The following is a 23,475-nucleotide window of genomic DNA, read 5'->3' on the forward strand; positions in this document are numbered from 1 at the left end:
ATTTCATACAAACATAAGACATACAAAATACAAGACATACAAAAGCCTTCTCAGCACTAGAAATACTAATACTAGTATGGTAATTGACCATTTGCTAAAGTCATGTCTCAGATGATTCCAACCTCAAAGAAATAGGATAGAAAAGTCACCAAGTAGAAATAGTAGACAAGATACATACAAGCAGCAAGCCAGATGAGAGAATGAGAGAACAATAAGAGAAAAGAGTCTGTAAAAAAAAAAAAAGAAAAAAAGAATAATACATACAGTAGTGCCGGTATAAATGAGGAATGAAATAAGAGGTGCAAGTATAATATACATTATTGTAAAATAATAATAATAAAAAAGGATCTACACGGCACTGCTTCACACACAAGCTGTAAAAGAGATAATGTTGCATGGCATACCTGTGTATATTACATGTGTATATACAATATTACATAAAAATGCTCTTGCAAAATGTGTTATTCTTGCTTACCTCCCTAATTAACCCCTGATGTTTTCAAATCCTAGAAACGCCCCTGTCTGCTGCTAACATCTTGGTGTCATATACCACAGTACACCTTCAGGGATCTAGAGGTGTCCATGCCTTGACAGGTTAGGGCTGTTTTGTCAGCAAAAGGGGGACCAACACAATATTAGGCAGATGGCCATAATGTAGTGTAAGTCACATTAGTTGCATTTTCTGACCCCAAAATAACCAGACTTGTACACAACTTAAACTTTCCAAGTTTGACCAAACATTAAAAAAGGAAAAAGCAAGCAGTAATCATACAGCTGCTTTAATAGTGGAGAGCGGATGAACAAGAAAACAAACCAACATAATTAGAACTGTACAAAACAAAAGTTAATTTCAACAATTTTGCCTTATTAGTTAGGAGGAACAATTCAAATGGAAGACAGCAAATGTTTTGGCAGAAGATACAGTTCTTCAATTAGATATAGTGTAGAAATAAAAGATCTTTAAATACTTTTTTTTTTTTTTTTTTTACTAATATAACAATATGTAGCCTTCATTACACCTTTGCTTAATTATTCATTACACATCTGCTTACCCTCTAATTCCACAATGGCAAACCTTTGTGTTATCAAATATGTGAAAGCTTGTTGCTCCTAAATGTAATTACAATAGATGTTATAATTCATAATTATTATATATATATTATATATATTATTATATAAGTCATAATTAAAATGCTCAGGAAAAGACACATTTTACGTAAATACACAGATCCAAGTTGCAAAAGATCTTGGTGCAAGAACAAAGGATTTCTGATTTATTGTCAGAGTAATGGTTCTCCTGAATCTGGGTCCTCATGTTTTGTTGGTTTACATTTAACGATTCAACCAAATTAAAAAAAAGACAAAACATTAAAAAAAAAAAAAGAAGATATTTCATAAACATTATTAGTTTCATAAAAAGAAATAGCTGTAACTGAAATTGCTGAGATGGGTAAGCTAAAAATTAGCTCAGGAGGGTAAACAATATTTTGTAAAGTATAAAACATTAATGTTCATAACAGAGTTAAACTTGGTCAAGCATGAGGTCAGAGAGCATGTAGAAAATGTTGGGTCCCTGTTATTTTTTCCATTGTAGCAAAGCTCTTTGTCATAGTAAAGAAAAGGAGAATAGTAGGCAATGGTCTGAGCTGTTCTGTAAGCAGGCCCACCTTGCTTCCCAACATTTTTCAACTTTATTAGATCATATCCAAACATCACTCTAAGCTACAGTATTACTTTGGAGAGGGAAGTTCAGTCAAGCATAGCATCCAGCTGGTATGCCAGATCATCGAACATGTTCCCGATGTCATCCAGAGTATTTCCTGTAGACTTCACTGTGGCGCATTCTCTATCAGTTAACATACATCAAAGACATACTCAGTAAATTAAAGTTAATGTCTTACAGATTTTAACATATACACTTTATTGTGTATATGTTAAATATGGTTAATATTGACAGCCTTCGTTATATATGGACAGTCATATGAACAGTCTTTGTCTTTGTACAGTAGCTGTCTTTGTCTTTGTACAGTAGCTGTCTACCACAGTATATTGGAGTTTATACAGTAAATGTAGGCCATCCTTCATCAACAATATAGAAAGTACTTCACTAGAGCACAAATAGAGGGTTTACCCCAAGATACAACCATTAATAAGTCGACAACCATTAATACCATTAATAAAATAGGAAGACCTAAAAATCTATATATTTTTTTAGGCTAACTTTTTTTAGGCTAACCTTCCATTCTGGAACATCATGCTATAAATAGATGAGACAAAGTTCAACTTAATCCAGAATCTTTTTCAATGCCCAAGTCAATCACCTGACCTGAATCCAAAAACTTTGTCAGTGTACATATATTTGTGGACCTTCTTATATTTCTCTGTTAGCAGGGAATTTATGTGTGTATATATGTGTGTCTGATGTTCCCTTTCTAGGGAACTCAATGCTGACGCTATGGAAATGCCCCTTTGTGGAAACGGTGTCTGAAGCTCTGTATGCAAAACTGCCAATGCGACTATGACTGCTACCCGGCTTAAGGAGGTCATGCAAACAAAATGAATTGAGTCAGCAAGACTATAAAAGGGCATCGATGTCACATCCCATTTTCTTTGTTTTCAGGAAGCACTCTGTGTATGTTGGTGTCAATTGTCTGTCATGTTTGTCTCAGAATAGGGCAAAAGAATATATGTAAAAACTAGAGCTTTTTTGTATGATGGCGTGTAAACTGTTCAAAAGTTGTGTGCATCCGTGCCACCACTATATCACGGAGGATGACACATGTGCTCTGTTGAGGAAGCACGTCAGCTTTGGTCATGGGGGTAACAGGTTGAATTAGCACAACCGAACAAGAAAGGGGTGATCCACCTATGGTGTTTTGGGGTGTTTATGGCGTCCACTGTTGCTCCTACTCATTCTTGGGATGGTGCAGACACAATGAGTTTAACACCTATGTCAGACCATCTGGCAGCATAGAAACTTCTGCCAAATGTGTCTGAATTGGTTCTAGATACCAGAGAAAAAACATACAGAATCCAATTTGCCTCTCACCCCCCCTTTTCAAGGTGTGTTGGTCCTCTATCATTGGCACAAAGCAGTCCTTGTTCCTCCGGCAGGAACTTTGATCGTTCCTGGGCAAAGGGTATGTTACCCTCCTTCGACTGCACCTGGGCATAGAACATGTTCAAAACAACATGACAGCCAAACTCACTGTGTCTCAGATCAGATCAGAGGACTGGATTGTGACAATAGATCATAGAGGATGCATATTGTCACATAAGCCAGAGACAAGAGCTTTCTCAGGTTTGCTTTTGAATGCAAAGCGTACCAGTACCATGTTCTCCCCTACGGCCTAGCTTTGTCACCACCTTCAGGAAATACATGGATGGTCTCCTTTGCATCTCCAGGGCTGTGTACTTAATTATATAGATGACTGGCTAATTTTAGGCCAGTCGAGGGAAGCCAGACATTGAAATGTGATACTTGCTCACATGAGGTCCCTGGGACCTGATCCCTGAAAAGAGTTTGACTTCTCTCTCTCAGAAATCCACCTTCCTGGAATTAATGTACAGTTCAACCACATTGTTCACTTATGTGAAATCCACCTTCTCTGCTGTGAAAGACATTCGGCTAGGCCAATACCACTCTCCTGTTCAATCAGGAGCTAATGGCTGCAGCAGCTAACGTTATTCCTTTGGGTCCACACAATCAGCTTTTTAGGGCTAGAAGTATTATGGACTTTATACCCTTCTTATGTGGAGAAGACCCTGGTTTCTCACCTCTGGTCCTGCATAGGCTGGGGCATGGTCCTAAACAGCTTAGATGGCTGGGAGGAAGTTGATCTGTTGAGTTGAAGTTGAGTCTACCAATTTTGCAATTTGCCTATTACTGGTGACTCTGATTTCTTTCCTGTACGGCACTCTCTGGGAGATTCCCATCAGAAGGGACCTCACAGGGGTGATTCTTCTCCCCTTGCCAATAGATGAGGAAGCTCTGAGTCTGGCCCCTGAGGGGGACCAGCACCTAGATTCTGGTTTATAAGCTCATGTTGTGGAGACCATATTAAACACTAGGGCCCCTTCCACGAGGAGATTGTATGCCCTAAAATAAACGCTCTTTTTCCACACTCTGGGGCATCCACTCTTGCTTCCTTCAGACAAATAAAAGCTGGAAGGTTGTGACATAGATGCCCTTTTATGGTCTTGTTGACATGGGTCGCTTCATCACATTGGCATGTTTGCACACAGAGCTTCAGATACCACTTCCATGAAGGGGCATTCCCACAGCATCAAGCCATGACACAGTGTCTTATTCCCTTCTCAGGGAACTGTGTTACATACTTAACCTGGTGTCATACGTAAGCTCACCCATTGTTCATGTCCTCCAAAGTAAGCTTTTTCTCCACAGCTTTCAGCACCTTTTCCAGAGTGGAGCTGGTTTGATCCAGTCTCTGCAGCACCAGCACTGGATCAGCCTCCACACATGCCTGAGACTTCATCATCTGAATTGGAGGCACAGGGACTGAAGATGTTGCTGCTGCATTCTGTGCCACACTCAGCATGACATGTTGTCCAGCTTAGATAAAGATAAACAAAACTTTACAAAATGTTTTACAAAAAATACAAATGTTTCAAACCATAAGCTTTCCCAATAGATTTCATTTTACCATTAATCCCAGTAAACAACCACATGCATCTGGTGATCTTCACTTACTCATATTTTACCCTCTTTTATACACACCACAGCTGTGATTACGTTGTCAAACAGGGTGACATTAAAATGAGGATTCTAAACAGTTTGAGGTTCAAGGATTTCTAAAAGCAAGAAAACTACTATTTTTTATAAGTACAAAACAAAAAGTTTGTTGATCATTGACATTGGGAGAAGAATTGTGAGACCTTTGTAAGTAAAATAATGGGACGCAGATATATCTAAATTAGCTATTACAAATGGTACAACATTTGAAAGCATCACATTCACTATAATACAAGATCCATGCTCAGGAAAAATTCTGTTCTGTTCTGACCAAAACAGCCCTAAGCCAATAGAAGTACAACAAACTCAAAAAATTGACAGAATTTAATATGAGGCCTTATGTGTTCTATTTAATGTATATACATTATATGGTGAAACGTTTTTGGACACCTGACCATCACATTTTTTTGTATACTGTAGTATTACAGGTTCTCACTGGAACTTAGGGTATTAAGCAAATATGACAATGCCCCTGTGCACAAAGCAAGGTCCATGAAAACATGGTTTGCCAAGGTTGGTGTGGAAAAATCAGAGTGGTCTGCATAAAGCCGTGACTTAAACCCGACTTAACACCTATGGGATGAACAGAAATGCTGACTCTGTCCTAGGCCTCCTCAGCCAACATCAGTGTCACAGTTTACCAATAGTTTTGTAGCTGAATGTGCAAATACCCACAGCATGCTACAAAGTCTAGTGGAAAGCTTTCCCTGAAAAGGTTATTATAACACCTCCATTTGGAGCAAGTATACCCACCTTTGCTATATCTGGAATTGGATATTTAAAAAATTTTCAGGAACTTTAAGGTCAGGTCCACAAACTTTTGGCCATACAGTGTACCTGTGGCTGGAGCAGGCTGATGGAGATTGTGTGATGTACAGGTTTTGATGGACTGGTTTCAAGGAGTGAGATGTTTTCAGAGACAACTCAGAACAATTAAAGGTTGCACATTTCTGTAATTGGCATCTCACTCATGCACAGGTTAAATGAATTTAGACACTGTTGGTCACCCTCTCCTATGGGCATGGCAAGTGTCTGGTCCTTTTCCTTCAGCTTATTTCGTCTCTTTACCGTGCCAGATTCCTTTAGTTCAAACACTGGCAGCTCTGGCACCTTAGCTGACTTAGCTTTCCAAGGAGCCTCAGTAGTGCAGTCAATTTTGCCTGCTTTGGGTTGCTGCTTGATGGTGAGGTTGCCCTCCTCAGCAAAGGGAATACACTCTCCAGAGCTGTTCTGAAGGGAGGAAGAACTATCCAGGCCTGCATCCTTAGAACACTCGTCCTCCTCAGAGTCTGACTTCACAGCTCGACCATAACTTTTAGCTTGTACACACATGCTAGTTTTGTTCTGCCTCACAACCCTTTTCCTGGAAATGTAACCAGAAAAGGCAGTTTTGCCTTCCTGGGAATGGTTAGCCCTAGGGCCCGTTAGAATTGTTTCCAGAGTATCAACGGTTATGACACTTTCAGAGCTGTCAGTCTCCACCTGGTCTACAGGTGGGACTGGGGACTTTTCAGTTTCAGTGCTGCTGCTACTACTGCTGACAGAGCTGAGGCGCTTTGAAATGAAAAAATGAAATGAAACAGCCTTTATTTGTCACATATACATTACAGCACAGTGAAATTCTTTCTTCGCATATCCCATCCTTGGAGGTTGTGGTCAGAGCGCAGGGTCAGCCATGATACGGCGCCCCTGGAGCAGAGAAGGTTAAGGGCCTTGCTCAAGGGCCCAACAGTGGCAACTTGGCGGTGCTGGGGCTTGAACCCCTGATCTTCCGGTCAATGACCCAGAGCCTTAACCACTTGAGCCACCACTGCTTCTTTGGTGGAGGAGGGGGAGGACCTTTGTGTCGGGTCCTGACTGCAAATGAGTGGCTATGGCTAACCGACTGACCTTGAGTAATCTGGGCTCGGATGAACTGCCCATGACCAGGTCTGTGACTCAGTGTGGCATAAGATGGCAGTCCAATGGTGGTAGGCATCACCAGCTTTTCATTGTTCTCTTCCTCAGGCTCACCATCAGACAGTGCATAGCATGTCAGGTTCTGCATATGACTTTTAGGCACTCTGGGGGAGCTGTGTATCAAGGTGGCTGGGCCACTGTTAGCATGCAAGTAGCTGAACACTTTCTGTGCCAAAGAGCTGCCTGGTTTGGTCTTGACATCTATCCTTATGTTTGATGGCGTGGAATCACTGGGTCTATCTGGCTGCTGGTCCTGACCTTCTGGAATGTTTCGCTGTTTTGAGGTGCTGTTGTCAAGGCTGAGCTGACTATCCTGAAACTGGCTGTGACAAGTAGTAGCTAAGGAAGAGTAAGTCATGATGGGGGTCTCCTGTGACCCACCAGAATGGCCATCAATGCTCTCCTGACTTGCTGACATAGTCACAGTACTCCTGATAGTCATGCCCTCCTGAAGGTCATACTGTATTTCCATGGCACTCTGTAATTCAGCACTCAGCTCACAGGCCTGAAAGGTGAGCATTTTGTGTGTGGGGGGCATGGTTGGTTCACCACCATCAATGGGGAGCAGATCCAGCGCAGTTAGATGTTCACAACGCAGAGTGCCCTGACCTGACTCAGCCTGAAGAAGAGCCTTATGGAGATCAGAAAGCTTCTTTACTGCAAGCATGATCTTCTTCTGATGGCCTGACAATGGTTAAAAGGCACACAATCATCAGATGGGGCTTCTGTATGATCATACAGTAACAAATACAAACCCAAGTGTGTTGATGCTGAAAGCATGCATAAACTCTAGTCACCACTTTCAACCTTTTCAAATCACATTAGCTTACTATGATGTGAGCATGGTCTTAAAGCAATGATAAACAAGAAGGCTAAATTTCCTAAAAATACAGTGAAAGTTGATACAGTAAAATGAACAAATTGACCCAGGGTACTGCACAGGTAGATATAATGTACTCACCTAGCTTAGTTATCCCAATCTCCTGTAAATCTTCCCATGTGATGTCTCTTACAATGTTGATGGAGTCACAGCCATTTTCTAGCAGCTTCTTATGGTATTGAGGCAGACCTATAGCACTGAGCCATTCACTAAGATCCACCTTTAAGAAAGATAGGGGGCGGCAAGTAAATATATACATACATACACAAAAGTATGCGATTATGGAGAAAATATTTTTATTATGTAATTCTGCAGGTTTTCCTATACTGCACATTTTGACAGTTAACATTTGATTAGGCAGCTGAATTGATTAGGCTTATGTCTATTTTCTACAGCATGTAGCTATCCAAATGCCTTGATAAAAGCCTGCCAGTCACTGCAATATAATCATAACTAGTGGTATTTAGGCAGACTGATTATGCTAACTGCTACATTTGTCAAATGCCAGAATTCAGCTAGCCACATCCAATGGGTCTAAGTACAGATAGCATAAAATTACAGATTCAAAAACATGCAGGTATGTAGAAACATTGGCAAGCATGATTTTACATAACTCACTGGTATATATTCAGGTAGCCACTCTGGAATACTCAGGTTTCCAATCTCCATTGAGATTTCTTCCTGTGACCTGGCTTTGTAACACCAACAGCAGTAAGATCCTGATAAAGATGTAAACAAATAAACATGAATAAGGCATCTGAATAAGAGAAACAGTATTTTCAATAAAAAATACTGAATACAACAGGGTATTCTATAGAGATATCAAAAGTAGCAATCACAGTAATTATTTCAAAGTGTTTGCACATTAAAGATAATATTACAGACATAGCATAGCAGACTGTTCTACAGAAGGTTTAATTTTGGAAATATCTTTATTAGAACTTGAGATATGATCTTTTAAAGTTCATAAATTTCAGAACATTTTCTGATATAAAAGAAACTGGCATGTCGCAGAACCTTATTTAAACTTTAAAGAAGCGGCAAACAGCATTTGGAAGCACATTCTTTCCTCTGATTGGTCAAAATAATTTAAATTTACATAAATCAACAAACAGTATGCACATTTTGAATGGAAAATACCCACCCCTTCAAAACTGTGTCTGTGAGCAAGCTGGTTACAAAAAAAAGTATAGCACAGCACATTTAGCAAATCATATTTTTGGCTGTGTAAAATGTATTTAAATACATCCTATGTCATTTGAAAGATAATTTTATTAGCTTTTTAAACCTGTATATTTGAGTACATTTTATATACTTTCTGAAAGAAGCAATTAATTTACACCATCTATGAAATTCTGGCCAATTCCAATAGGCTTATCAGTTTATCTGTGGTTACTCATCAAAAGTTTTTATTAAGAACCAGAATTAGTTGTGTAGTTGGTGAACTGGTGAGAATACTACCTCAGGAGTCATTCTACTGATTGTTGGGACATCATAGCCTGCACTGAGGAAGTTAGAAGCATACTGCTCCAGCTGAAACTCACACAGCCACTGGTAGATTGCTTCAGCATCCTGCTAATACAAACAATTTTTTACAAAACAAAATTAATAATCTCATCAAGTTTTGTTAACTTCCATAAAAACCTTTTAATTTATGGAGCACTGTGTTGAGTTGTTCTTACCCTGCCCTCTATCAACTGATGAAAGAAAATCTGCTCTGGTGCTCTGGGCACATCAAGTGCTGGCCTCTGATGAATGCCTAAAGAATAATATACACTTATTTTTCTGTTTCATAAAAATGTAGCACTCCAATTTTTCCACTTCATTTTTATCAGTAATTATTAAATAATTAAATATATCTTTTTCTGTACCTGTACTGTGGTCTGGTTGTTTGTGATGGTCCAAGCGTGCTGAATCATCAAGGGGCACAGGTGGCTATATTCACAAAATGAAATGTATATTCACAAAAAAGAGAGATGACGGTTTTTAAGACCTGGTTAGAATTTTGACAAGAAATCTTTAAATAGCTTAAAATGATAAAAATCCATTATGTTTATACATTATTATAATGGAACTTTTTAAATAATTATTATTGTATTTATTTATAATAAAAAAAATTCAAATTCAAATGTTATTGCTACATTATAAACATACATTTCAAATGAAAAAACACACTGGGTAGGTTTACACCGATATCTGTGAGATAATCAGAATCTGTCAGGATTTGTCCTTGTTTTCATTTTTGTTGACCACTAGAGGTCCTCATTGTATGTTTTGTTCTTCTGATTAGTGTTTCCCTGTTGTCCATTTAGATGATCTGTTTAAGTTGCTGTTATGCCGAGTTCACACTGCACGATTTTAAAGTCATTGGGTCACCATTGTTTTCACACTTTACGACTATCTAGGGTAGCATTCAGTTGCTGCTGTGTTCACACTGCAAAATGGCGAGTGAAAATCAGGGCTAAAATCGTGCCGTGCAAACTCGTTGCTTGGTTGAACATTAATTGCTTGGTTTTTCAATGTCTTGACATTTTGTATGGATAATGTTACCAAATGTATATGTCCATGTTCCTGAGCTTCATTTTGGATAACTTCCTTGTTCTTTGTTTTTGGATTTTCTATTGGACATCTATTAGTACTGTAGTAAATTCCTTGGATTTTTTGACTCTCTTTTGGATTAATAAACCTTTTGTCATAATTTGATGCATATCTCATAATGCATTATCCAATGGACACAGCTCTAAAATCTCAGCTTCAAAATCTTAACATTTTTAAAGATTATGCTTACTCTGCTGACATCAGTGTTCATGCTATGCTAGGGAAGGCCATTCAAGGTGGTGGTGTTTTCTGTGCTCTGCCCACTACCGGCACTACGTGTGCTCCCAACACTGCCGATGCTACCCACACTTTTCCTGTCTCCTGATGGTGATTACATCACAGGGTGTAAAAGACAAAAAAAGGAGACGGGAAATAACATACAAAAACAAAGAAACATAAAAAAATACATATTTCAGTTCACATATTATGTATTAATTTGGTAGAAGGTCAAAAATAAGGGGCAATATAAACAATTATTGCACCTCATTTATCAATCTTTTACAAAAGTTATAAATGTTTGTGTTTGCCAAACTGAACCAAAATTTTCAAATGGTGTTTTGGAATTGTATTCACATGTGTATTTTGATCAAGTGCAAAGTGTAATTCCAGATCATTTGCATGTAGTATGGGGCACAGTACTCATAACAGAACATAAAAGTTCAAGTGCACAGGGAGCACAAAATGAATGATCACGGTAAAAACTGAAAGGCAAAAATAGAAATTACAGAAGTATATTTGTTTAGACGGGTACTTGCTTATGGCTATTTGTTTATGGGTATATACAGACAAACCGACCTATATGTATACATTTTTTTATATAATTATTTTAAATATTAATTTTATTAAATTCTTAAATAAAATAAAATTAAATCTTAAATTATGGGTTTGGGGCAAGAAGGCTCAGTGTATAGCACATTTGCACCTCCAGAGTAAGGGGTTCAATTTCTGACCTTATCCTGTTTGCATGCTCTCCCCAAGATTTCGAGTACTCCAGTTTCCTAGCCCAGTTGAAAGACATGCGTCATAGGCTAAATGCCATCTCTACATTTTCTATATTGTGTGAATGTATGTGTGATCATGCCATGTGATGGCCATGTGCCATGTAATGGGTTGGCACCCTGTTGGTGTCCCCTGCCTTGTGCCCAGAGTTCCTTGGGATAGGTTCCAGGCTCCTTGTGTAGGATAAGTAGCACAGAAAATAAATAGATGGATGAAACTTTGGCTCATTGTCTTTATATGTTTTTTTTTTAATATCCGTATTCAATTAATAATGTTTAAACCACAATTTTTCTTTAATCAGAGAACACTGAATTTTGCTGTATTGAATGTCATATCAATCAGGTAATGTGCATGAGACAACTCTCTGCAGAAAAAAAAAACTGCTGTGTAGCTTGACAACCACATCTTCAATAAAAAAGTCTACACACCCTTGATAAAATGGCAGGTTTTTGTTGAAACCAAGACAAATCACTGAAACCAAGATATATCATGTCAGAGCCCTGGAGAAAATTTACAACGAAAAAACATAAAAAGAGGAATTTCACCTTTCACCCACAAATCAACAAGTCAAGCCATTCCAAATCAACGAAGGAATGGATGAAATTCAATTGAAAATCTGTGGGGTGAACAGAAGAGGGCTCTGCACAGGGGATACTCAACCAGTTTGACAGTTAACATGCGTCTGGAGAGAAGAATGGCAAAATATTGATAAGTCAAGATGTGCCAAACTGATCGACTTTTACCCATAAAAGACTGAATGCTGTGATAAAATCTAAAGGTGCTTACACTAAGTATTAGTTTAGGGGTGTGCACACTAATGGAACCAGTTTATTGTACATTTTTTTCTTTTTATCCTTTTTTCCCTAAAATTATTCTTATTTTCACTTTACTGAAAATTAATTTCATAATAAAGGTGAAAAAGTTTCTGACAGAATTTATTTATAATTTTTTACATCACAAAAACATGCCATTTTAACAGGGGAGTGCAGATTTTTGTTTTTTTGTTTGTTTGTTTGTTTGTTTTTTAAATCCGCTGGCTATGCATTATAACAGGCTGCTGGTGCAGTGATAGAAGGACACTTGGGACAGTCAAATCTTCTTAAGAGACTCCTTAAGAAATAAAACTGCTGCTGTGCCGACCATATGAGATCTTTTGACATGCGGACACCCAAGATCCTGAAGCTGGACCTCCTCTCCACTTTGTATCCCCTGATGAGGACTGAAGCATATTCATTCTTTGTGGTGTTAAGAGAGAGGTCATTATTCATTGGTATCCATGCTCAGCCCAATCACTGTTGTGTCATCTAAAAATTTGATGATGATGTTTGTTATGAATGTACTTGTACAATTGTACATAAAGTGAGAGCAGAAGATGGGGCTCAGTAGGTAGCCCTGTGGTATTCATAATTTAGAGTGGAGTACAGGAGGGGCCATTATTATATATTTTATACATTATGTAATAATCTGGTGTTATTTTTTCAGGTTTCAAAAAGGCCCTACAGGTTTGAAAAGGCCCTAGTGAAACATGGCCTTTCAGTAATGGTGAGACAAGCCACTCGGGATAAAACACACAAACAGGAAGTGACTACAAACATGAAATACAAGGATTACCTTATGGGGAACCAAGTGCAACCATTCAGCCGGCAAGTTTTCATGGAATTCCTACCTGCACAGGAATTCCTCAAAACCCAGATGTCCTCAAGAAAAGGCAGAGTGAGCTGGGAGCAGCTGATGAGGGGGGCACCTAGCACAGATAAATAGTGCATGGACAAGCAACCTTGCTGGCTTTGGGTAGGTGATGAGTTGTGGTTAACATGCATTATGTCAGTCCAACACGCACCATGGATGGTCGTTCACAGGCTCAGCCAGATGGAAATATGTAATACTGATTTTGTTGTTCCTTATCCCTAATGCATAACATCTGTGTCTTTGGTGTGTGTGTATACCTTGGTTGATGCTCAGGCAGATTGGAATTAGGCATGCCTGAGTAATCAGTTTTAGGGGTGATTGAGGTGCTCATGCTCAGATTCGAAGAAAGGGGAACTCTGGACTGCTTCTGCCTCTGGCAGGGCATAGAGCAATGGTGAGAAAGTGCCCCTGCATACAGGCAGCAAAAAAGAAAAAAGCAGTAGATTAGTCCAAGTCAAAGATAGGAGAGGTATTGTAATGGTGCATGGGGCTAGAGATAGGATAAGAGAAAACTATAATCTAAGATCAATCTAATTTCCTTTTTAACAGGGGACAAGCAGCTTTACAGAATAATTCAATTTTATGGGGAAAGAAGAAGAAGAAATCTTGAGAGGCACCAGAGGATCGAAGATTTTTTAGTAACCTGTTTTAGTAACTTGAGAAATGTTTAATATATCTTAATATAATATATCTTTTTCATATAAAGCACTTACTGTTAAGGAAACCATTGCTGAGATTATCATACTATGTTTAACAGAAACATGGAATAAACCAAATGAGCATGAGCATCATTAAATGACAGACAACTAGGAAATTAGAACATAACTGGGGTCAAATTAAATTGGTAGCATTTCAAGTAGCATGGAAAGCCTCCTGAGTTACTGCTATATCAGCATATCTGTCCACCCTAACTGAAGATAACAAAATAATCGTAAATTTTTGCTTTAAATTAACCAAGAATAAAACCACTGTAGAAAAATGTACACCATTAATATGCAGCCGCAATGATGTCATGAATTATTTTTCATTTCATTGTCTGTACTGCTTATCTGATCTATCCTCGGGTCACGGGGAACTCAGGCATCATCGGGCATCAAGGCAGGATACACCCTGGACGGAGTGCCAACCCATCACAGGGCACACACACACACTCATTCACTCACGCAGTCACACACTATGGGCAATTTAGAGACTCCAATCAGCCTAGTAGCATGTCTTTGGACTGTGGGAGGAAACCCACCAAGCACGGGGAGAACATGCAAACTCCACACACACAGTGAGCGGGAGCAAGGCTCCGCCACCGTGCCGCCATCATGAATTATTTTAATGAGAAATTGAGAATGCCAGGCAAAAAAATTCAGAATATTAATTTAAGACCAGATAAACTGATAGAGTAGATAACAATGTTTCTATATCAGATCCACATTTAGAATTCTTAACCCCTCTTTGACAGACTGATTTAATTATACTAAGTTCTTCTTCTAAATCAACTTGTGTACAAGATCCCTTTCATATGTTTCCCTTAACTACAAACTACAGACAATACCAGTATAAACCCAAACTCTTCTAAAAATAATCAGTTCTCTCCAACTATCTAGCTACAGACTAATATCAAACCTCCCCTTTAAATCCAAGATCCTAGAAAAGATTGAAAGCACAACAGTCATGCTCATATTCAAAATGATTCAAAATGATTTGGGTTCTCCCAAGGTGCTTTGCTGTTCCACAAGGTTCTCTTTTAGGTCCACTCTTTTTTTCCTTATATATGCTACTTGTTTTAATTATTCGTAGGACATGAGACAGTGGATGTTTACTGACTTCCTCCTACTTAATTCTCAGAAGACAGAAGTACTATCACAAGCAGCGGAAGTAGGATCACAAGCAGCCAAATGTGGGCTTTCTGATTAGAGACTAACCTCTGGATGGCTATGTGAAGCAGTAAAAGATCATGGTGTGATTATTGACTCATCTATTATTTGAAGTTCACGTAAATACATCACTCGGGGAACAAGCTCCAGTTAGTCCAGAATGCAGCAAAATGCAATTTCACAGTGATTATAAAATACTACTATTGAGCTGGGCAAACTTTTTTTTTTTATTTTCTGCCATGCCTACTTCAATGAAAAAGTGCAGACTATTTGTCAGTACTTCAAGTAGTAAAGGCTACAGCAGCTTTTTTTCCCAAAGACCTGCAATTATGGAACAGCCTTCCAACAATTGTTCGGTACTCTGACATTGTCTCAGGGTTTAAGTCCAGGCTGAAAATATATTTGCTTTGTCAAGCTTTTAATGAATAGTTTTCTGAGGTAAAAGAGCAGATCTGGAGGGTTTAGTGGCATAGAGTGTGTAGGTTAACTGGGATGTGCTCTTGCACCCCCTTAAGATGCATTCACTGAGGTATTTTGATGGTGGATATGCTGGCCTCTTTTTGTGTCAGGATGCCCTCATACAATATCTGTGTCACCTTCTGGCTCTCCCAGTTCAGTTATGCTGTCAAAACTACTCAAGTCAGAGTCTGAGGGCCTCTCTCTCTCTCTCTCTCTCTCTGTCACTTGGAAGTGCTTACTGCAGCTGAGGATGGCCCCACATGGACTACCTGGAAATATATATGCCTGCCATGGTGGTTTGAGCTTTGAACTGCTGTTGCCACAGTCAGGTCTCCATTATTCAGCATCTGATGGCATGGGCAGGAAGGAATTTAGGCAAAATAAGTGCTTTGGAAAGTGGTATTGACTGAATTTTGCTTGCAGCTGCGTCACCCAGTAACTCTCAACACATATCCACAGCACTTGGCAAAATAAGTTCCTCCACCATAGTAAAGGCTTTCTTACTATGAGCAACACGAGAGGCAACCATATAGCTAGCTTTCAAGGTGACTTTTGACTGAGTTGATAACAATGTGATGAGTTTTTGTTGAGCCTGAAGCCCATCTTTTTTCCTTAGAAAATCTTTTGGCTTCCTAACACAGCCTGGGTGTTTTGAGTTCAAGTCTCTGCAGCTTTGATGGTTTTAGCACCTCATTTGACAGCATTTCTCCACATTCAACACACTGCACCTTCGGCTTAGTCACAGTACCTGCCCTTATAAAACCAAATTTAATGAATTCAGCGTCATATTTTCTCACCACACACTTCGAAGCTTTTGCTTTCACAGGTCTGTCTTTCACATCTGCTTTTCTTTTCAGAAAACGATCCATATTACAGTAACGTAGTTAACGATACTGCATCTGATCGAACAAATGTTCAATCTGATGTTGTGACGTGATTGGTGTTGCGATATTAGATTAGATTAGATTAGATTAGATTCAACTTTGTTTGTCATTGCACATAGTTACAAGGCAACGAAATGCAGTTAGCATCTAACCAGAAGTGCAAGTTAGCAGTGCAATATGAACATATATATACAGATATAAATATATATATATATACATATATATATATATATATATATATATATATATATATATATATATATATATATATATATGAATATAGAGTATAAAGTGAGCAAAGATGGATATTGTGCATAGAATATATAAATTAATGTACAGAATAATTGTAACTTTATATGAATGTGCGGAATAAGAAATATACAGAAACTACATATAGATGAATTTACAGTATATGCAATAGTATGAAATATACATATGAATAAATATGAATAACTTTACAGCTGGATGGATATGCAGGGAGTATACACACACATATATATACCTATATGAATATACATATATTAGTATATAGTCTATGTGCAGACTATACAGATGAATGTACAGAGAGTATTTACAGAGATATATTACATTCACTGCTGGGTTTATCAGTGTGTGGGGGGAAGTTACTGTCCATGTAAGGAGGTTAGTGAAGTTGAGTTCACTAAGGTAACCACTGTGGGATAAAAACTGTTCCTTAGCCTGCTGCTTTTGGCTTGTAGGCATCTGAACCTTTTTCCAGAGGGAAGGAGAGAAAACAGTTTATGTGCAGGGTGAGGGGAGTCCTTCACGATGCTGTGAGCCTTATGCAGAAACCGCTTCTTATAGACGTCCTCAACAGCAGGGAGTGGGGTCCCAATGATGCGTTGGGTGGTTTTCACTACCCTTTGAATCGATTTACGTTCCGAGACAGAGCAGTTCCCATACCAGACTGTAATACAGCTGGTTAGGATGCTCTCTACTGCACAACGGTAGAAATTGTTCATTATGTCCGTAGAGAGGTGATTCTTCCTCAGTAATCTCAGGAAGAAGAGACGCTGGGATGCCTTCTTGAGCAGACTGGAGGTGTTGGAGAACCAAGTTAAGTCCTCAGAGATGTGGACCCCCAGGAACTTGAAGCTGGTAACACGTTCAACCATCGTCCCGTTGATGTACACAGAGTGTGTGTTACCCCTTCTCCTCCTAAAGTCCACAATGAGCTCCTTGGTTTTACTGATGTTCAGGAGCAGGTTATTGTCAACACACCACTCAGCCAAGTGCTTTACCTCTTCCATGTAGTTTGTCTCATCGTTGTCATTGATGAGGCCAATCACTGTTGTGTCATCTGCAAACTTTATTATGGTATTAGAACCATGAACAGGGCTGCAGTCATGTGTGTACAGTGAAAACAGGAAGGGGCTGGTCCAAAGGGGCTGGGAATTTGGTCCAAACGTGCTGGTGTGTCCTGTGGGTCAAGGCTCATTTAAAATGACACTTGGGTGCCTCTCACCTCCCTTAAATGTGCCTGGAGTTGAGTGGCATTCATCATCCAGTTCCGCAGGGCACTGATCACAATGAAATGGTCATCAATGTGGGATGTGACCAAAGGACGTCCACTTCTATGCCTTTCTGTGACTCTTCCAGTCTCTCTGTATCTCTGTTGCAACCTGCTGATGGCACTCTGTGACACTCTAAGCTCAGTGGCCACTTCCCTCTGAGAACATCCTGTTTGAAGCCTTGCAATGGCAAGGTACTGTTGATCAATTGTTAGGTGTCGTCTTGGTATCCTGATGTCAAAATGTGAACAGCATGATGAAGAGAACTGTTTAAATACCAATTCTAATTGAACCAGAAAATTTATTGGTCGATTCATGGATCAAACACCAGTTGTGAATTTTGCTGTCTGAACAGTTGGACATGTGCATTCAAAAGTGGTCAAATTAAGTTCACCTGTAAAGGTTACAGTGCATTTTAGGTGCATCCTGAAATTCCACCCGAAAGCAGAATATCCTTAACTTTTTGTGAGTAGTGTATGATATTTATGTTCTTATGTGAATAAAATATTGGCTCATGTGATTTGAAATTCTTTTAGTTTTCAAATTTAAAAAGCACCCCAACATTTCCGGGTTTCGGGTTGTAAACAGAATATTTAAGACAATTTTCTAAATATAAAAATGAATAACTCTTCAGACACTAGTGTCACAAATCACCAGTCTGGAACAAACTTGGAGTTTAAACCCATGTTTAACCCCATGAGGGGTATGTTTATTAAGCACAACGGAGAACGGGTGGAAAGAGGAAAGTGTAGGATACTCAGCCCAGAATGCAGGGGAAACCAGAGAATGGAGGCAGAAGGATCCAGGAGAAGACCACGTTGGGGAAGGAGGTAAGTGGAGCTGGAGAAGGGAGTCGAAGAAGAGAAAAGGGAGAGCTGAAGAAAGTTAGAGGAGTTTACTAGAATACAAAGTCGTAAACTAATGCTAGTGCTAGAAGTAGCGAGTCGGCGTCTACGTGTGAGACCAGACAAAGAAAGAGTGAAATCATGATTCAACTGTCAGCTGTATTATAAGAACGTGGAAGTGTTTGGGAACGACAGCAACTCAGCCACGAAGTGGTAGGCCACGTAAATTGACAGAGCGGGGTCAACGGATGCTGAGGCGCATAGTGCGAAGAGGTCGCCAACTTTCTGCAGAGTCAATCGCTACAGACCTCCAAACTTCATGTGGCCTTCAGATTAGCTCAAGAACAGTGCGCAGAGAGTTTCATGGAATGGGTTTCCATGGCCGAGCAGCTGCATCCAAGCCATACATCACCAAGTGCAATGCAAAGCATCGGATGCAGTGGTGTAAAGCACGCCGCCACTGGACTCTAGAGCAGTGGAGACGCGTTCTCTGGAGTGACGAATCGCGCTTCTCCATCTGGCAATCTGATGGACGAGTCTGGGTTTGGCGGTTGCCAGGAGAACGGTACTTGTCTGACTGCATTGTGCCAAGTGTAAAGTTTGGTGGAGGGGGGATTATGGTGTGGGGTTGTTTTTCAGGAGCTGGGCTTGGCCCCTTAGTTCCAGTGAAAGGAACTCTGAATGCTTCAGCATACCAAGACATTTTGGACAATTCCATGCTCCCAACTTTGTGGGAACAGTTTGGAGCTGGCCCCTTCCTCTTCCAACATGACTGTGCACCAGTGCACAAAGCAAGGTCCATAAAGACATGGATGACAGAGTCTGGTGTGGATGAACTTGACTGGCCTGCACAGAGTCCTGGCCTCAACCCGATAGAACACCTTTGGGATGAATTAGAACGGAGACTGAGAGCCAGGCCTTCTCGTCCAATATCAGTGTGTGACCTCACAAATGCGCTTCTGGAAGAATGGTCAAAAATTCCCATAAACACACTCCTAAATCTTGTGGACAGCGTTCCCAGAAGAGTTGAAGCTGTTATAGCTGCAAAGGGTGGACTGATGTCATACTGAACCCTATGGATTAGGAATGGGATGTCACTTAAGTTCATATGCGAGTCAAGGCAGGTGAGCGAATACTTTTGGCAATATAGTGTATGTGGCAACATTTCTCAAAAGTGCTCATTCACATGATTTGCACATTCTGATTATCACATATAGCTGGGCATTCACATAATTTTGTGCAGATACACACCCTTGGTCTCACATCTCTGAGGACACAATCAGCCAGGCACACCACAATTCTTACTGTGGTCAACCATTTTTCAAAAATGTTCCACTTTGTTCCACTTCCCAAACTGCCTTACACCAAGGTAACTGCCTTGATTCTGATCCAGCAGATCATAGAAGCTAAGAAATGCCACCCAGCACCTCCCTATTCTATTGGCCATAGGGTCTGGCTGTCCACCCAGGATCTGCCTCTAAAGATCTCATGCTAGAAACTGGGCCAGAAATGACAAGACTGGTTTGAGCTGACAGATCTACAGCTGACAGTCTAAACCAATATATAACCACTCTTTATAGCCATAGTATGCAGAAAAGCATCTCAGAATGTACATTAATCCTTGGGGTGGATGAGATACAACAGCAGAAAACCACAAAAGGGCATGCCTTTATAAAATATTTATATTCATGTTTTTTATCACTTCCCATCATAACAATGTGATAAACCTCAACTATGTCTAGAGCTATGTCTACTAACCTCTATCACAGGCTCAAAATAATTGGAAAATTGACCGATAAATAGGTTTATATCCAGATGTACTGTTTTAGCAGGATGAAAACATAAATGCATAGAGCATTACTTTCAGCTGCCAAAGTAGCTCAGCAAGATTCAATCAAATGCTGCAAAACTACCTCACAGTACTGATGGATAATAACCTAAAACACAGATTAAATGCAACCCAACCAAAAAAAAAGCAAAAAATTTCATGTTCTTAAATGGCCACATCTGTCAGTTGGCCCCAACCCAAATTAGCATGCTTTTCACTTGCAAAACTGACAAGACAAAACTGAAGGTTGAAAGACCAATAAACTAGCAGCAACTGACCGTGGTTAAATTAAAGGCTTTGCAAATCATCTAAAGGCAGGAAACTTATCATTTGGTGATGTCCATACGATCGAAACTTTGGCCAGTCATCAACTGCAAAGGATTTGCCTCCAAGTATTATCTGGGTACTTTTAATTTTTTCAGAATGCTGTCCTTTTATTAAACTCCAGTTCATTCTTGACAAATTAAGTAAACGTTTCACCTCTCATTTTACAGTTTTTCTCAGTTGCTTTGGAGCATTTCTCGAATCATCCTTAATATGTGCAAACCAGTAAGTGCATTCTCAAAACAATTTGTACAAACAGCACAACACATTGGATTTCTTGCAATAGCATGTACTTTACTCAAAATCCTTATGTATTCTCTCAAAAGTAAGTTTTTGTGTCAATCAAAATGTCATCGCCATCAGAATGACAAGTCCTTTTGTCATTGTTTATATACGGTATAGTCAAAATGTTTAGTCATGTTGTCAGAATGACAGTGCATGGTTTCAGGATTTCCTGATATAAACTATGTTTTGGATTACAGTGATTGACAATGCAAAAGGCTGAATTTCTTCTGTAGGGCATCTATGAATTTCAACTGCACAAATTTACACATTACTGTTTGTGGGATATTGATTGTAAGAGACCGAACAGGATTCACACTTTTATTGTACTTTACTAGTGGACTGAAAAAAAAGAATTACAATATAACATCATATAATGTCGTTGTGATAGAAAAGAAAAGGACACAAAAGCACAATGGGGAAAAATATAAAATTACAAAAGGTAAACATAGGAAACACTCTTAGGCAAAACTGTGCATGCCGTTGTCTGTCTATACCCCCTGACGTCCCAGTCTGTCAGGCCACAGATTTTCATCCACATCACAACAGATATCATCCCTTGCAATACAGCGTGGAAAAAATCTTCTGGAATGCCTAATCCACCCTCTGCAGGCTTCCACTGTGATATCCTCACATGCTGCATCCATGGCAGCCAGAAGGGTCATCTGAGTATGTGGCTGGCAATCATAGACCTTCCATCTCCAAGCTGAATAAAACTACTCAATTGGGTTAAGGAATGGGGAATAGGATGGTAGGAATTGCATCAACATTCTGTTATGGGTCAAAAACCATTGCCTGATGATGTTTGAGTGATGAAAACTCACATTATCCCAAAGTATCACATATTTTGGCAAATCATCTTGAAATGGACCCCTCTCATCATCAGGGATGAGAGCCCTATAGAGGGTCTCTAGGAAGGTGAGGAGATGCTGTGTGTTTTATGGGCCTATAAGCGGAATATGAGTTAGCAAACCCTGCTCTGAAATAGCAGCACACATAGTGATATTTCCTCCCCGCTGGCCTGGCAAGTCAACAGTAGCTCTGTGGCCAATGACATTTCGACCACGTCTTCTGCTTCTGTTCAGACTGAAGCCTGCCTCATCCACGTATATGAAGGTGTAATGTGGTTCACTTTACTCCAATTCCATTATACACTACAACCCAGAAGATACCCAATTAGTTATCCATTTTCATTTCACAAGATACAGTTATATCAAATGTACACACATACTGCGTGTTATTTTCCTAAAGCTATAGCAAATGTATATAGGTCACACATACTGTAATATATATAAGTCAATATAAGAAGTTTATGTAAATTAGTTACTGTATGCACATACAGTAGATGTTTTACCTGTACATACTGGTACCGTAGCTCCTTCACTCTGTCCCCATTCCTTTCAAATGGTATGCGGTACAGCTGTTTCATGGTCATGTGGAAATGGAATGGTAAGCTTAAGCTTTTCTTCATTGCATTGCACAAAAAGATCAGACTTACCCTTCCCTGGCTGCTCACCCGTCCCTCACCCGTCCCTGTTTCTGTGTTCGCTTCTCCCCCGCGATGTCCCTTCAGACAGTCTTGTATCCAGTGGTCTGACTTTTCACACAGGAAACATCCACTCTGGAATCCAGGCTTGTCCATTCTTACTGGAAAAGCTTGGTTAAGAGCATCAGTCAGGCGCATTACTAAGTCTCTGTATTCAACAATCTCGGGGTTATTCCAGTTTACGTGATGAATCTGAATATTTCTCTCTGGCCAGTCAAAACGCAGGCGCGACACATCAACGCTGAGTTTTCCCATCATGAGGTGTCGCAGTTCATGGGTTGTGGGTCTGAATTCTCTGCAAAATCAGACCAGTTCATCACCGAACTTCTGACCTCTCACTTCTTTTGGATCTGGGAGTTGTTTCTGTGCATCTATGTGCATCTATGTCATTTGATCCCCATGGGCGATACACAAGAAGCGGTCCTCCCTCTGGGCCAGCTACCTCGACCATAGGCATCTGAATGTCATCGGCTCTTGAGTGAGGCGATCCACGTCGGCCATCAGGAATGGCCTCGGCATCATGCTCATCGAGTGTGCTGGAAATTGAATTATCTGGTCTCGTTTCCTTCAGAATCCCCTTTTGCTTTCAGCCACGGGTGTGATAGCACAGAGGGGAGTAAGGGGAAGAGGCTCCAGGTCCTGTATAGCAGGGAGGAAGGCCCCACTCTGCTGCTGTGGATGGTTGAGGTGCGGAGGCATGCGGTTGGGGTGGTTGTCTGTGTCTCTTAGGTGGTGGTCTGGAAGGGCAGCTGTCCAGGTCTGGGTCTTTAAGAGATTTAGTACACTGAAGAGAGGAAGATTGAATGTTAGACCCAGTCTACATTTCTTTGTTTTTTCTTGTAACTTTTCTCTCAACTTTTCTAATTGTCTTTCACTAAAACTACCTTTCTCTGGAAATCCACAGTCCATCACCCACATATGATATCGTGATACAGAACCAGGCCCATAATTAGATATCATGAATTGAACATTAGGATGCTTACATGCCCTCAGGAAATCATCACACTTATCCTTACTTTCCCGACTACC

The 23,475-nt window shown here is 39.9% G+C and overlaps 1 pseudogene; it reads right to left on the minus strand.

The window, feature by feature from the left end:
* Positions 1 to 1,749: 1,749 nt before the first annotated feature.
* On the minus strand, positions 1,750 to 22,701 carry LOC131370158 (caskin-2-like; annotated as a pseudogene).
* Positions 22,702 to 23,475: the final 774 nt, after the last annotated feature.

Source organism: Hemibagrus wyckioides, linkage group LG02 (genome assembly GCF_019097595.1).
Source record: "Hemibagrus wyckioides isolate EC202008001 linkage group LG02, SWU_Hwy_1.0, whole genome shotgun sequence".
Classification (NCBI taxonomy): Eukaryota; Metazoa; Chordata; class Actinopteri; order Siluriformes; family Bagridae; genus Hemibagrus; species Hemibagrus wyckioides.